The 14,143-nt window shown below is 42.3% G+C and overlaps 1 long non-coding RNA gene across 2 annotated transcripts in view; it reads left to right on the top strand.

The window, feature by feature from the left end:
• The window catches only part of LOC128928192 (uncharacterized), a 40,092-nt gene extending 36,035 nt beyond the window's left edge, over positions 1–4,057 (top strand). For both annotated transcript variants that reach the window (XR_008472994.2, XR_013520529.1), the window contains one exon: positions 3,655–4,057. This is a non-coding gene — a long non-coding RNA (uncharacterized LOC128928192). The remainder of the gene's footprint in view (positions 1–3,654) is intronic.
• The last annotated feature ends 10,086 nt before the right edge of the window (positions 4,058–14,143 follow it).

Below are 14,143 nucleotides of genomic sequence, written 5' to 3'. Positions count from 1 at the left end.
CTCTCTCTTCTCTCTCTCTCTCTCTTTGTTTTTTCCCTCTTTTTCAGAGGTAAGTTCTCATCCTATTGCCCAAGTGATTTAACTCACTGCAGTCTATGGCTCCTGGGCTTAAGCAATCCCTCCTCAGCCTACTAAGCCTCTGCAAATACAGGTGCACACCATTGCACCCAGCTACTTTTTTAGAGATGAGGTCTTGCTATGTTGCCCTAGATGAGGATCATGTCCTTTGCAGCAACATGGATGTTCCAAAACAAACTAATGCAGGAACAGAAAAGTAAATATCACATTTTCTTACTTATAAAAGGAAGCTAAACATTGAGTACACATCAATTGAAAGAAGTGAACCATAGACACAGGGCCTACTTGCAAGTGAAGCATGGGAGGAGGATAAGGATCAAAAACCTACCTATCAGGTATTACGCTTATTCATTGGATGATAAAATAATCTGTACACTAAACCTCTATCATATGCAACTTACCTATATAACAAACCTGCACATATGCCCCCGAACCTAAAATAAAAGTTACAAAGAAAAGAATGCCATTAACAGTAGAAGGAGGTGAGACTGGTATTGGGGAGAGAAAAACAACAGATGTCTGCCATGGTCACTAATCCTGTGCTATTCTTCCTCCTAGTCTGGATTTCACATCTTGATATGAGCTCATCTGTAGGAGAAAGGAAACTAAAAGCACTGTTAGTGAATGTTCATAGGAGCAACAGCCCACACCAGGGTGGGTAGTTTCCTCTGGCCACCAGAGGTTGGGGAATGCAGGGCAACAGGAAATGGCTGGGCAGAGGCCTTGGGGATTCATCGCTGGGTGCTCAAGGCCACCTGGGGCCACTGGAAGGTACAACCAAAGCCTGAGGCTGAGAAGTCTCTCATTAAATACCACCAGCCTCTCACCAAAGACCCTGGAGAAAATCTGCAAGGTGACCAGGCTTGCCATTTGGGGCCTGTGGCCCATGCGTCAGGAATAGGCAAGAAGCTAACTGTCCTTCCTCTCACCCAGGGTCACTCAGGAGAAACAAGCATAGTCTAAAACATGAAGCTCACAGCACAGGTTAGGAGGTGATATTAAGAGTGAGGTGTGTCAACAAAATTCTAAAACCAGATACCAGACTCCTAAAGGCAAGGTGCCTGTGGTAGAGTCTGAAGATATATTCTGAGGCACAAAAGCCAGGGGAGAGAGTCCTTTATGGAGGAAGGAAAAGGAAAAGATTCATTCTGAATAAATGATAACTCTAAACATATACTTTTTTTTTTTTGAGACAGAGTCTCACTCTGTCCCAGGCTTGAGTGCAGTGGCGCAATCTTGACTCACTGCAACCTCCACCTCCTGGATTCAAGCTATTCTCCTGCCTCAGCCTCCCAAGTAGCTGGGATTACAGGCATGCACCACCACACCCAGCTAATTTTTGTATTTCTAGTAGAGACGGGATTTCACCATGTTGGCCAGGATGGTCTTAAACTCCTGACCTCATGATCTGTCAGCCTCGGACTCCCAAAGCGCTGGGATTACAGGTATGAGCCGCTATTCCCAGCCATGATTTTTTTTTTCTTTTTGAGATGAAGTCTCACTCTGTCACCAGGCTGTAGTACAGTGATGCGATCTCAGTTCACTCCCAGGTTCAAGCGATTCTCCTGCCTCAGTCTCCTGCGTAGCTGGGAGTACAGGCACGTGCCACCACACCCAGCTAATTTTTGTATTTTTAGTAGAGACGGGGTTTCAGCATGTTGCCCAGGATTGTCTCAACCTCCTGACCTTGTGATCTGCCCACCTCAGCCTCCCAAAGTGTTGGGATTACAGGTGTGAGCCACTGCGCCTGGCCCATTTATTTTTTCATATGCAGGCAAGTGATATGACTATATATTTTATATTAAATTATATGACACAGTGTATAATAAATTATATTATGTTAAATATATTGTAATATGGTATGTTATATGAGCTTCTGTTGGCCCATCTTGGACCCCCATGCAACTGCCATGGAAGTTATGTAGAAAGCAAGGCACAAAAGGAGAATGTCTTTGCTGCTCCACAGGGTTCGTGGAGACTTTCAACTTAGGTTCTCAGTCACAGTGCTCCCCACATGGGCATGGCTCACAGAATAAAATCTGAGAACTGTGAACAGGAAAATCTGAGATCCAGAGGTTGTCTGCAGACCATGGTTCAAGATGTTAGGTTGTCATAAGAAAACACATAGGGCTGGTCTAAGGGCCCTTATTCATATCTGTCCATAGCCAGCATTTGTACCTCATCCTTGTGTAACAGTAAGATCTCCCTCCTTGGCAGCCTGGCATTTAATCCAGGCTGGCTTTTTAAAAACCCTTAGTAGGCTGGGTGCAGTAGTTTACACCTGTAATCCCAGCACTTTGGGAGGCCAAGGTGGTGGATCCCCTAAGGTCAGGAGTTCAAGACTAGCTTAACTAATACGGTGAAACCCCGTCTCTACTAAAAATACAAAAATTAGCCAGGTGTAGTGTGGGTGCGTATAATCCCAGCTAATCGGGAGGCTGAGGCAGAATAGCTTGAACCTGGAAGGTGGAAGTTGCAGCAAGCGGAGATCGTGCCATTGCACTCCAGCCTGTGTGACAGAGCCAAACTCCATCTCAAAGAACAAAACAAAACAAAAACAAAAACTTAGTAACCCAAATCAAATGTCCCTTTTCTGGAAATGGATGAACAAACTGTGGTACATCCATACAATGAAATACCGCTTAACAATTAAAAAGAAACAAACTACAGATTCACGCAACAGCATAGATGAATTATGTTCAGTGAAAGAGGCCAGACAGAAAGAACTACATACTTTATGATTACATTTATATGAAATTCTAGAAAAAGCAGAATTACAATGACAAAAGGTAGATTGGTGTCTGCCAGGCATGGGGAAAGTGTTGACTGCTAAGTAGCACAGGGAAACTTTTGAGGGTAATGAATATTTTCTATGTTTTGATTATTTGGTGACTTTTTCTCGTGGTTAAATATATATAGCATAACATTTGCCATTTTAACCATGAAGTGTATAGTTCAGTTGTATTAATGACATTTATAATGTTGTGCAACCACTCTCTATTTCCATAACTCTTTTATCACCCCAAACAGAAGCTGTGTTCCCATTAAGTAATAACTCCCCATTCCCTCTTCCCCTCCTGTGACTTTCATTGGATATAAATTAAACCTTAATAAAGTTGATTCTACAAAATGCACTGTCTCTCTCCAGTCCCTGTGATAAATGTCCTCCTCCTAGGCAAGGTCATTTTTATAGCATTTTATGGACTAACTCCCTCTGGACTTTCCTCTGTACTCTGGGCCTGAGTGCCCAGGTTGCTGGCAGTCAGTCTCCCTTCCCAGGGTGGTCACAGATTCTACACACCCATGGCTTCCCCGGCTTGTTTGGGTGCTTATTCTCTAGACCTTGCTCTAACAACAAGGCCATTTCCTTCTCTCTAGCTAGTCATCTCTCAATAGTCTTTTTACCCAGTCCTACCTACCAGCATCTGTCTTAGGCAACATATACACAACACTCACACACACACACACCCATAACGACAGCTTCTCCCTTCAACAGTGTGGCATGATTGACATCTGACCTCTGCACTTACCATTATCACAGCAAACTAACTGTAGCCTTTCTCTCTTTCCACATAGAAACCTCTGCACCATGAGAGCCAAGTAGAGGAATGCGCAGGCTAAAGCACAAAAGAAGAAAGATGAGGCAGAGGTCCAAGTAAACCGCTACTTGTTGCACCGTGGAGGCCACGGGAGCAGAAACATGGGATGCCAGACGCCGAGGATGCTGGTACAAGTTGTGAGACTGCACGCTACTGTCTAGAGCTTGTTTCAGTGGATCTAGAACTTCATTGCCATCTGATCGCCAGTCACCTCTGAGACCGACCCACCTTCCTCATAACCAGGACTGCCCATGTTGTTCTTTTGCCCTGGACCTGTGACATTCTGGACTATTTCTGTGTTTGCTTGTGGTCAAGTGTAACAGTCATACAATAAATCACCTCTTCTGCTGTCAGCTGAAGAATTTAAAAAAACAACAAAAGCCAGTGTGGTGTGGCCTGTTTTGTGTCTTTCTCACTTCCACATCCCTAACCCTCTTATCTTTATCGTTTTTCCCTCTCTCACAAGTCAGCTAAATCCAACTTGAACTTCATACTTGTATTCTTAGATAGTACAGACTGACTTAAAGGCCAGGTAAAGAGAAAGACATTGAGTTTTCTCTTAAAAGACAGGAATCCTTTCTATGTCAACCTTTCTATGATACTCTTCTAATCATGCACTTCCAAGGACACACAGCTTGCATCTTCCCAGTGTCCTGTCCCACTCTGATGTCTAGCAGGGCCCTTGGATCTTGTTGATCCCGTTGTCCTTTTGGGTGAAAAAGTAAAATGCAGCTCTCCCTTTTGGCTCCCCTTCTCCTCCTCCAAAAGATACATAACCCACCCTTTCTCTCTCATTTTTCACCACAGTAAGGGCAAGGGTAGTCTTTAGTTAAAAATGGCTTCCCATCATTTCATAAGAGGTGGCTGCAAGGTGGTTCAGACAGTGATCATGTGGATGGGGTCCATCTCTCATTTCGTGAGGCCTGAGGGGACACAGTCTTAAAGCATGGGATTAGGGAAAGATATTAACACACTCAGTAATAGAAACATGTATAGCTTATGTGGGTCAGAATACTTCAAACAGGACTGGACCAACGCTGTCCACTCCAGACTGCTCCGTAGGGTTTGAAGTATTGAACCCTCTCCCCACACAGCTCTGGGGGACTTGCAAAGGCAATTGTTCACTCCAGCAGTGGGTGCAGGAAGAGCTCCTCTGCCCTTCAATATTCTAAGGAAAAGGTACTGCTGCGGTTATGGAAGTAATCTTAGAATAAGGCTAACCCTTGTGGACAAGTAGTAGAGTTTCTTTGAGAGGTGTGGTTAGAAGAAGGTTAGAAGAAAGATCAAAGGATAGAGAGTGATCTTAGCGAATATGGCACACCCAAGAAGAACTTCCTATGAAATAATTTACCTTCCTGAGTGCCTTCTGGAAAAATCACATTTACCCTCAGTTTTAGTCTCCTTCTTCCACCATCCTTTGCTATAATTCCCTTCAACTCAATGGCAATCCACCCTCTCCCTAGCCCCTCAAAGTGGGTGATGGTATTATGGAAAATGAAGGGATCATATAATAAACAAAGTGTGGTTTTCCCTAGACTCAGCTCAACTGGTGCCCAGTTGAAGGGCCCTCTGTGGGGGAGGATTATGCCTAGGAACTCCAGGCAGGTAACAGCTGTGAGATAACCAGAGCTCTGCAGCAGAGGGGACAGAGGAAGACACACATGAAATTGAAGAACAGCTCCCGGTAGGCCTCTCTGGAACATAAGTGGAATCTTTCCAAATACTTAAGAGAGGAAGGTAACCATTTATGGAGGGGAAGCTGATATTTGGGCCATAATTTCCCTCCACTCCAAAGAGAAGAGAGGGGGCAGTTGCCACGTTGCTTTCAAACTCAAGATCACATTTGAGTGACCTTGAGTCGTGAGGTCTGCTCACTCAAGACTCAGGAGTGGAGTCTTGAGTGAGCAGACCTCACTCAAGTAAACCTATACAAAAGCCATATTAAAACAAAACTAGAAAGCAGCAAGCTGAGGGAAATGTTCCCACGACAACTGAGGAACAAAGGGTGGTGCCCTAAAGTAGAGAGAAGAGTGTCTACAATTCAGTTAGGAAGGTCAACACAACAAAACATTTAAAATGATAGTATATGCCCCAAGATAAACCAAAGAGAGTTTATTTACAAAGAAACTATCTAGTTGTGGTTTTATGAAACTACCTAAGACAGTGCAGTTACATGGTCTCTCCAGGTAGCACCCCATTTATCACTTCTTGATCTGAAAAGGTAAGAGGCAGGAAAGGTTACAAGGGCTCAGAGGAAGAGAGGATCCTGTCAGAAGATCAATGAGCTTTGTTCCACCCTTCTCACAGGGAGGAACCAAAGGAAATAAATACTTTAAACTGAATTCCTTCCTACCTCCAGTCTCCTGCCAGGCTTTCTACTGGCTGAGATCAGCTGGGAGCCCAACGGCACAGGCACCACGCAGACGAATCCCAGAGAGGTCACACTTGTAGGACAAGAGCAAGGTGCAAAAGAGAGAGAGTGAATGTGAAGCAGCAAACAGGACGTTCAGCACAAGAGGAAAGAATGTGAGTGTGCAATTCACGGAGGAAGGGTTACTAACAAGCTTATTGGCCGCTTGAGACTAGCTCAGTCTTACCAGTCATGAAAGCTCAGATTCTGAAGTCAGACTGCCTGAGCCTGTCTATTCTACTGCTTAGGTATAATGTAATCTTATCAAGTCTTGTTTTCATCCTTTGTAAAATGGGAATAATAATAGTGTCTTTATCATATGGTTGTTGGAATGATCAAGTGGAGAAAGCCATGTAAAGCCCTGGGGCAGTGCTTGGCATGGGGCAAGCAATTGATATATGATATCTATTTTTTTTTTACTTCAAATTGATAAGTGATAAAGATCTGTAGTACTTGTTATTGGCAAGGCTATAGGGCAAGAGGCACTCTCAGAAAATTTCATGGAAGTATAACAGGTATGTAATCTTTTGTGGGGCAGTAATTTGACTGTATTTATTATAATTCAAAACAGGAGTAAACAATTCCATGTCTAATAATTTATCTTACACAATTACTTTCAGAAATACACAAAAAATATATGTACAAAGATGTTTAATGCTAGATTACAATTTGGAAATAACCTAAATTGACATAATGAAACTCTGTGTACCAATTTGTGTTTGTTATCTATTGCCGTGTACAAATTATCCCTGAAACCTGATAGCTTAAAAACAGCAAACATTTATTATCTCACAGTTTATGTGGGCCAGGAAGCCCTGCATGGCTTAGCTAGGTACCTCTGGCTCAAGGTCCCTCATGAGGTTGCAGTTCTACTATTGATCAGGGCTATGATCTCATCTGAAAACTTGACAGGGGAGTGGAAGGGGAAGATTTAGACATGCATATGTATCTTTTATTCCTGCGTTGTTCTCCCCATATGGTTTGGGTTGGCATGGGCATCCTCTCTTCCCATTGGAGTGGTAAGGTCTATGTTAAGTGTTTGGAGGTTGGAACAGAAGGGACCAGAAGAGGCCCTCTGTCTTGCCTTGATCTTAGACCATTCAGGCCAGTCTTAGTGTTTTTTTTAAAGGGAACGTAATGTTTGAAGCTGATGCCTGAGCCAATTGCATGATTTGCCTTGCCTTGCTTCATTCTCTGTGAATATATTTCCCTCTGGTACCATAGGAGAAGGGGTTGGCATCCAAAACAGAGTTAGGATAATCATGTATTCCAGCAGTTCCTAGCTAAATCTGTATCTTAACACGTCACACCCTTCAAACATATGAAACTACATTCGTCATGAAGATGTCATCATGGACTTTCTGAGTCTTCTCTCCTTGAGGTCAAACACTCCCCATTTCTTATCATTTTTCCTTGAACAAGGTAGGTTTTCTATCCCTAATAATTTTGCTCACTCTCTAAAGTATGTGTATGGTACTCCATAAATATTTAATAAGTGAAGTTATCCATTTAAGAATGAACAAATATTCTAATTTGTGAATGCCTTCTTCAAACATTACCAGGGCACGGTAGCACTTTAAGAGCAGTGTACCAGTTAGGATGCTTCAAACTGCACAAAAAAGACAAACCGACCTCAAGCTGATTTAAACAACATAGGAATGCATTCATTCACAAAACAAGGAGTCCAGAAGCTGTAGAGATCCAGCAGAATTAGGAGAGTCTGACACTGCGGTAAAGGTTCTGGCTGGCTGTGTCTATGATGCTGTTGGTTCAGCTTTTGACATAATTTTCAAGCTGGGGTTTCTCCTCTTAGCAAAGTACCTGCAGCTATACTACTCTTACCAAGTCTCACTGTGCCCATCCAGAGACCAGAGACCTTCCCATTCCCTAACCATCAAGCAAAAGGAGCTTTAGCTGGATTGGACTGACATAGGCCACCTTCCCAGTCCTGACCCAACCACTGCCTGTGCTGTTCAACTTGGGCATGGGGAGGTGCACATTCTGGAACTGGGACTACTGCTAAGAGAATACGACTTCCAGGCCATCACAGTCTGCTTTCCCACTCTTTCCCAGCACCCAGAGGTGGGAAAACCTCACCCAATCTCATGGCTGGGAATATCAATTCTGTTAGGGAGAGCAGAAAAGGGACTTGATTCTTCCAGCATTTATTCAGCCAGTGTTCACTGAGGACTGACTGCATGCCAGACACTCTACAGTGCCTAGGAATACAGTAGAGAACAAAATGGACAAAGGCCCTACTCTCATGGAGGAGAGACAGAAAGTAAACAGACAGAAATAAGTCAGTTAGCATAAGAACTACTGGGAACCATGAGGTTGATATTCTATGAGGGCTGATGAGGAGACCTCTCAGGAAAGGTGACATTGGAGCAGAGATTTGGAGAAAATAGAGAGGTAACCATGCAGCTAAGATGATGAAGAATGGGGACTGGGGGGTTAGGTACGCACAGGGAGCCTAAGATGGGAGTATACTTGCAGTGTCTGAGGAACAACAAGGTATGGGGTGAAGGGAGAGTGAGAAAGGGGTGAGGGCTGGGCATTTGGGGCCAGGCAAGCCATGGCAAGCGTGGTGAGAATTGGAGGAAGAGTTGGAACAGTTTCCTTAGGCTTACTTGATCCAAGTTTGATGGATATGGATAATGCTTTTTGTCATCACTATCTATGGCAAATCCAAACTTGGAGATCTCTGTAGGCTTTGTTGGGAGGTCTGCAGATTCTTCTTCCACTGATCGCTTCCCAGTGCTGTGACTGGAACTTTCCCCTCCATTACAAGCAAGGGAGGAAATCAACCTGGTCTTCTGCAGACAGGGGCCTGGCTTTTCAGCTGGATGTGCACTTGGTATGGTGTACCTGGAGGTGGCTATGTCACTGCCACCTCCACCCCACTGCTTCCTTGCCACAGAGCTTACATGCCATGCAAGGCTGAAAGTATCACAGTTGCCCTGCAGCTGGTCATGAGGAAGTGATTTGCAATCCACGTCATGTAGCTTCCGTTCAGACAGTCTGCCAAGGGGAGAGACAGTGGCCGAGAGCAGTCAGGAGGCCCTTGCCAGATTCTGGGACAGATGTCAATTGTGTCTAACTAGTGATAATGGCCATAGGACAATAGATGAGGGCGGGATGAGACAGAGAGGACGGAGACACAGCAGAAAGAGAGAGTGAAGCAGATGAGAGAGGGGTGAATAGAGGAGGGGCAGAGCCTGGAGCAAAAGCCATGGTGTGGTTACAGAAAATGAGTTTCCTGATGTGGTGGCCATGCCTGTACTAGCAGAAGGGAAAGAACTCCTGTCTTTGGGGACACTAGAAGGCAAGAATGGAAAGGAACCAGACCCATTCACAGCTCTGGTCTTTGCATATGTTATTTGTTCTGCTGAGAATACTCTTTACCATTTCTTTTGCCGGGCAAACGCTTATTTTTCTCTGTTCTCTTCTTCTGTACTGGACTGTGGGTGGGCTCCTTAGGGATCAGGTTAATGCTTTTTGTATCTCTGGCTCTTAACACTGTCCCTGGAATATAAATAGGTGATTATCAAATGAGTCCTGAAAAAAGGAATTGATTAAAAGTGGAAACAAAAAGGGGTGAAATTGTAAAATATTTGAGTAAGGATATTGCGACATTCATAGCTATTGGTAGAAAAGATGAGGCTGTACTTGGAAACTCTTAGAAGATTCTACATGTAGAAGGAGGATATTTAAATCTTTGACCTAAAACCAAATATGAGGAGGAATTGTAACTATTGATCAAGAAGAACCCATGAAGAAGGGTTCAGAGAAAACTAGGTGAAATATTAAGTTAAGTTCAAAGCCTGAGCCCACAGGTAACCCTAAGGTCAATAAATCATGAGGGTAAGTCTTTCAAATTTTCTGAAAACATAGCACATTTTATGATGCAATTATACAATGCAATTATGAAAATCTTACACAATCAAGATAGAATTTTCCAGAGGAATCGACATCAGGGCTGCACTCTTAGCCTGCATGATTATAACATGGTAGTTTCACGGCATTTTTCTGGGAACTGATCTTTCAGCCAGGCCAATGGCAATGTTTCATGTTTCCAATTCTTTTTTCCCTGCCTTAGGACAGTTTGGAGAAATTAACATTATATTGGCTATAATGCTACTTTAATTTTGCCTTTTCTCAACTATCTCATGTGTGTTCTATCCAAAAGAGAGAATTTGGGGCCTCTCCTTTGCCCCACCCGCAGCCATCTGGCAATATCTGGAGACATTTTTGTTTGTCGCGACTGGAGAGGTGCTACCAGCATCGACTAGATAGACCCCAGGGCTGCTGCTGAACACCCGACAATGCACAGGACAGCCCCTCACAACAGAGTTCTCCAGTCCAAAATGTCACTAGCACCAAGGTTGAAAAATCCTGCAAAATTTATCCTAAATGGACAGCACAGATATTATGGCAACTGCCTGGCTGGCCAGCCTTAAGATTTTGTGGTTTTAACAAATGTAAAAAAATGGGAAGGATTTTCTTTGTTTCCATTTTTGAGGTTAAAATGAGATTTTATCAATATCTCTTATATTGTACTTCAAATTTTCTCACACCTGAAGTCCACTTCCAGTGCTGGGTTTCTCAGGCACTTTTTCTCAGGACTCACACCGCTGTTTACCAAGTGCTTAGATGACATTGCTAGAGGGCTTTGATAACAGTGAAAGTTAAAAGCAGATGGCAATAGATGCTAAAATCCTTCCCAAAGTCACAGTTGTAGGTACTGTGAAGTAGAGGTGTGTTGGGGCTCAGAAATCAATACTTCAAAATGAAGGCCTGGGAAGCAGCCTCAGAAGCAAAACCTTTTCCCTGCCCTTCTCCTGCCTTCCTATCTATCAGTGTCAAACTTCCCCTGGGCTAGCCATAGAAACTAGAATCCCTCTGCCCCAAGGCAGACCATAGAAATCAAAACTTTTCTCCCCAGAGCTAGCCATAAAACTGAAAAATATTACTTTATTTTTCCCTCCAGGTTTCTGTATAAAAACTAGCCATATGCTGGGTGCGGTGGCTCACACCTGTAATCCCAGAATTTTGGGAGGCTGAGGCGGGTGGATCATGATGTCAGGAGATAGAGACCATCCTGGCTAACATGGTGAAACCCTGTCTTTACTTAAAATACAAAACAAAACAAAACCTGGCCAAAACATAAAGAAATTATCTGAACCATCTTTTTTGACTATGGGTCATATCACCTCCCCCCAGTTTCAGAGAGGGTCCTGCCCCATACCCAGAAGGAAGGAATGGTGCTCAGGAGGCCAAGGAGAATCTAGACAGGCAGGCCTTGCTGGGCATCCCCACTCAGTCTATTAGCTTTGGATCAAATATTGGGTTGGCCTTTTTATCCAATCATATTTCTACATGGCTGTCCATACTGTATTGTACCTAAGCATAAAAATGAAAAATTTCCCCTGTATCTTTGGGTCTTCATTCTGAAGGTACCTGTGTATACATGTTAAATAGATGTATATGCCTTTCCTCCAATTAATCTGCTTCTTGCTAGTTGATTTTTCAGTGAACCTTCAGAGAAACAAGGGGAAAGTTCTCCCTTGGTCCCTGTAGTGACCAGGCCTCAGCCCAGCTTCATATGCCAGCTCTGCCACTGACCAGCCATCGGCCCTTGGCAGTTCCCTCTCTGTGTATCAGTTTTCTCTTTGGGAAATGAGGATTATGGTAGAGGGCTTACCTCTTTGTGGTGAGAACGCACATGTGAAATTACATTTGACAAACTTAGAGTAGCACCAAGTGTGTAGAAAACTTAGTTACCAAGATGGTGGGCACCATTTACTAACCAAAGTACTGCTGCTGTGAGGAAACTGTATAAATAAGAGGTTATAGTTTCTTTGGCTGGTCAGCTTTAACTTTTTGTGGTTCTTAAAAATTTCAGATTTTGGCCCAGTGCAGTGGCTCACGCCTGTAATCAGCACTTTGAGAGGCTGCGGCAGGTGGATCACGAGGTCAGGAGTTCAAGACCAGCCTGGCCAACGTGGTAAAACCCATCTCTACTAAAAATACAAAATACAAAAATTGGCCAGGCATGGTGGTGGATGCCTGTAATCCCAGCTACTCAGGAGGCTGAGGCAGAGAATTGCTTGAACCCAGGAGGCAGAGGTTGCAGTGAGTGGCGATTGTGCCACTGCACTCCAGCCTGGGCAACAAGAGTGAGACTCTGTCTCAAAAAAAAAAAAATTCAGATTTTCAGAGGGATTTCCTTGATTTCCATTTCTGAGGTTACAATGAGACTTTATTGTTATTTCTTATATTATGCTTTATATTTATACTTTACATTTGAAAATTAATAAAGCAAATTACATATATTTGCTTTGCTTTATTAATTTACAAATATAGTGTAAATATAAAGCGTAATATAAAAATTTAGTTACAAAGAAAATACATGTAATTTGATTTATTAACTTACAAGCAAAATTAATTAAAATGATTTTATTAATCACTGTGATTTTTCAAGGAATCACTAATACTATGACAACTGGAAGAGCAATTTCTGGGACCAGAGGCATTATCCTGTAGCTGTTGTTTCACCCAGTTCTGTAACACACCACAAGAGAGCGCCAGAAGATTTCTTTTGAACACACACAAGCGCCAGGCCGAAAGTTTTGTTCTTGCGGTACCAAAATAGTCACAAGACGATGCTAATAGATTCCTTTTGAAAACCTAAGTGGGCAGTCTCAGTTTGGTTATCTAAATCATATAAAAGCTGATACTGCAGTTATCACTTTAATTAGAACAATATAATTCATGAGGTCAAGTGCAAACTTTTCAATTCAAACATAGACCAAATAGTCTCTGTTCTAGATCTAATCATAAGAAACATCCTGGAGAGAAAGTTTCTGTCTCTATTAATCAAGTAAAGTTTTAAAAAATAAATTCATATATTTAACAAATATATAACATTATTTACTATATATTAATATATTACATATTATATATTTATATTAAATATAATATACAAATATATTGATATATAATAAATATATATTTTTATTTAGATATATATTAACATATAGATAGATATAAAACAAATATATAACAAATATATTACCCAGGCTGGAGTGCAATGGCGTGGTCTCAGCTCAGAGCAACCTCCACCTCCCAGGTTCAAGCAATTCTCCTGCCTCAGTCTCCCAAGTAGCTGGCATTATAGGTGCCTGTCATCTTTTTTTTTTTTTTTGTATTTTTAGTTGAGACAGGGTTTCACCACGTTGACCAGGCTGGTCTCAAACTCCTAACCTTGTGATCCGCCCACCTCAGCTTCGTAAAGTGCTGGGATTAGAAGCCTGAGCCACCACACGCGGCCCAAAAATATATTTTTTAAAAAATCACACTTAACAGGTGGTGAGTTAGCAGTCCTGTTTCACAGAAAGGATGAGGTTCTCGGGATCTGCTCTAAGGAGCCCCTGCCTTGAGGAATGATTATGAGGGAAGAGCTGCCTTAGTGAGTTCTGGTTTCTTTTCATTACAAGTTTACTCCTCAGCAAATCAGAAACTTGATGGAAGAAAAGTAACAGGGCATCTCTGGAGTCCTGATTTTTGTTCAAAAGAAAAAAATATTTTTCTTCTATATAAAGTAATTAACCTTGGTGAAAGTAGCCCAGTTCATGAACTCTCAGAACAGTTTCCATTTTATTATTTATCTTAAATTTAGAGATATTTCTCTTATTATTTCATAAGTGTTGGGTTTTACTTTATGACTTTTTTAAGTTAATCGCTGGTAATTTGGTTTACTTTATGCAGCAGAATACGATTCCCAATTGACACTGCTAGAATGAAACATCTTCATAAAATAATAAGATCCAACGTTCATCCAACACCTAATGTCTGTGTGCTACCTTTGAAAAATTGCACACCTCCATTATTTTATTTAAAATAAATCATTTATATCAGTATTCTATCTTCTGCCTAACTAGTACCAGCAATGTCTCCACGAGCATGTTCCTTGGATTTAAGAAACCCCATTCATTTCCATGGCTTAACTGAAACCATGTGAAGCCTGTATGTTCAAAGCTGCTGTGTTACACTT

Source organism: Callithrix jacchus, chromosome 7, assembly GCF_049354715.1.
Source record: "Callithrix jacchus isolate 240 chromosome 7, calJac240_pri, whole genome shotgun sequence".
Classification (NCBI taxonomy): domain Eukaryota; kingdom Metazoa; phylum Chordata; class Mammalia; order Primates; family Cebidae; genus Callithrix; species Callithrix jacchus.
The sequence above is the reverse complement of the archived record's forward strand: the minus strand, read 5'-3'. Positions and strand labels throughout refer to the sequence as shown.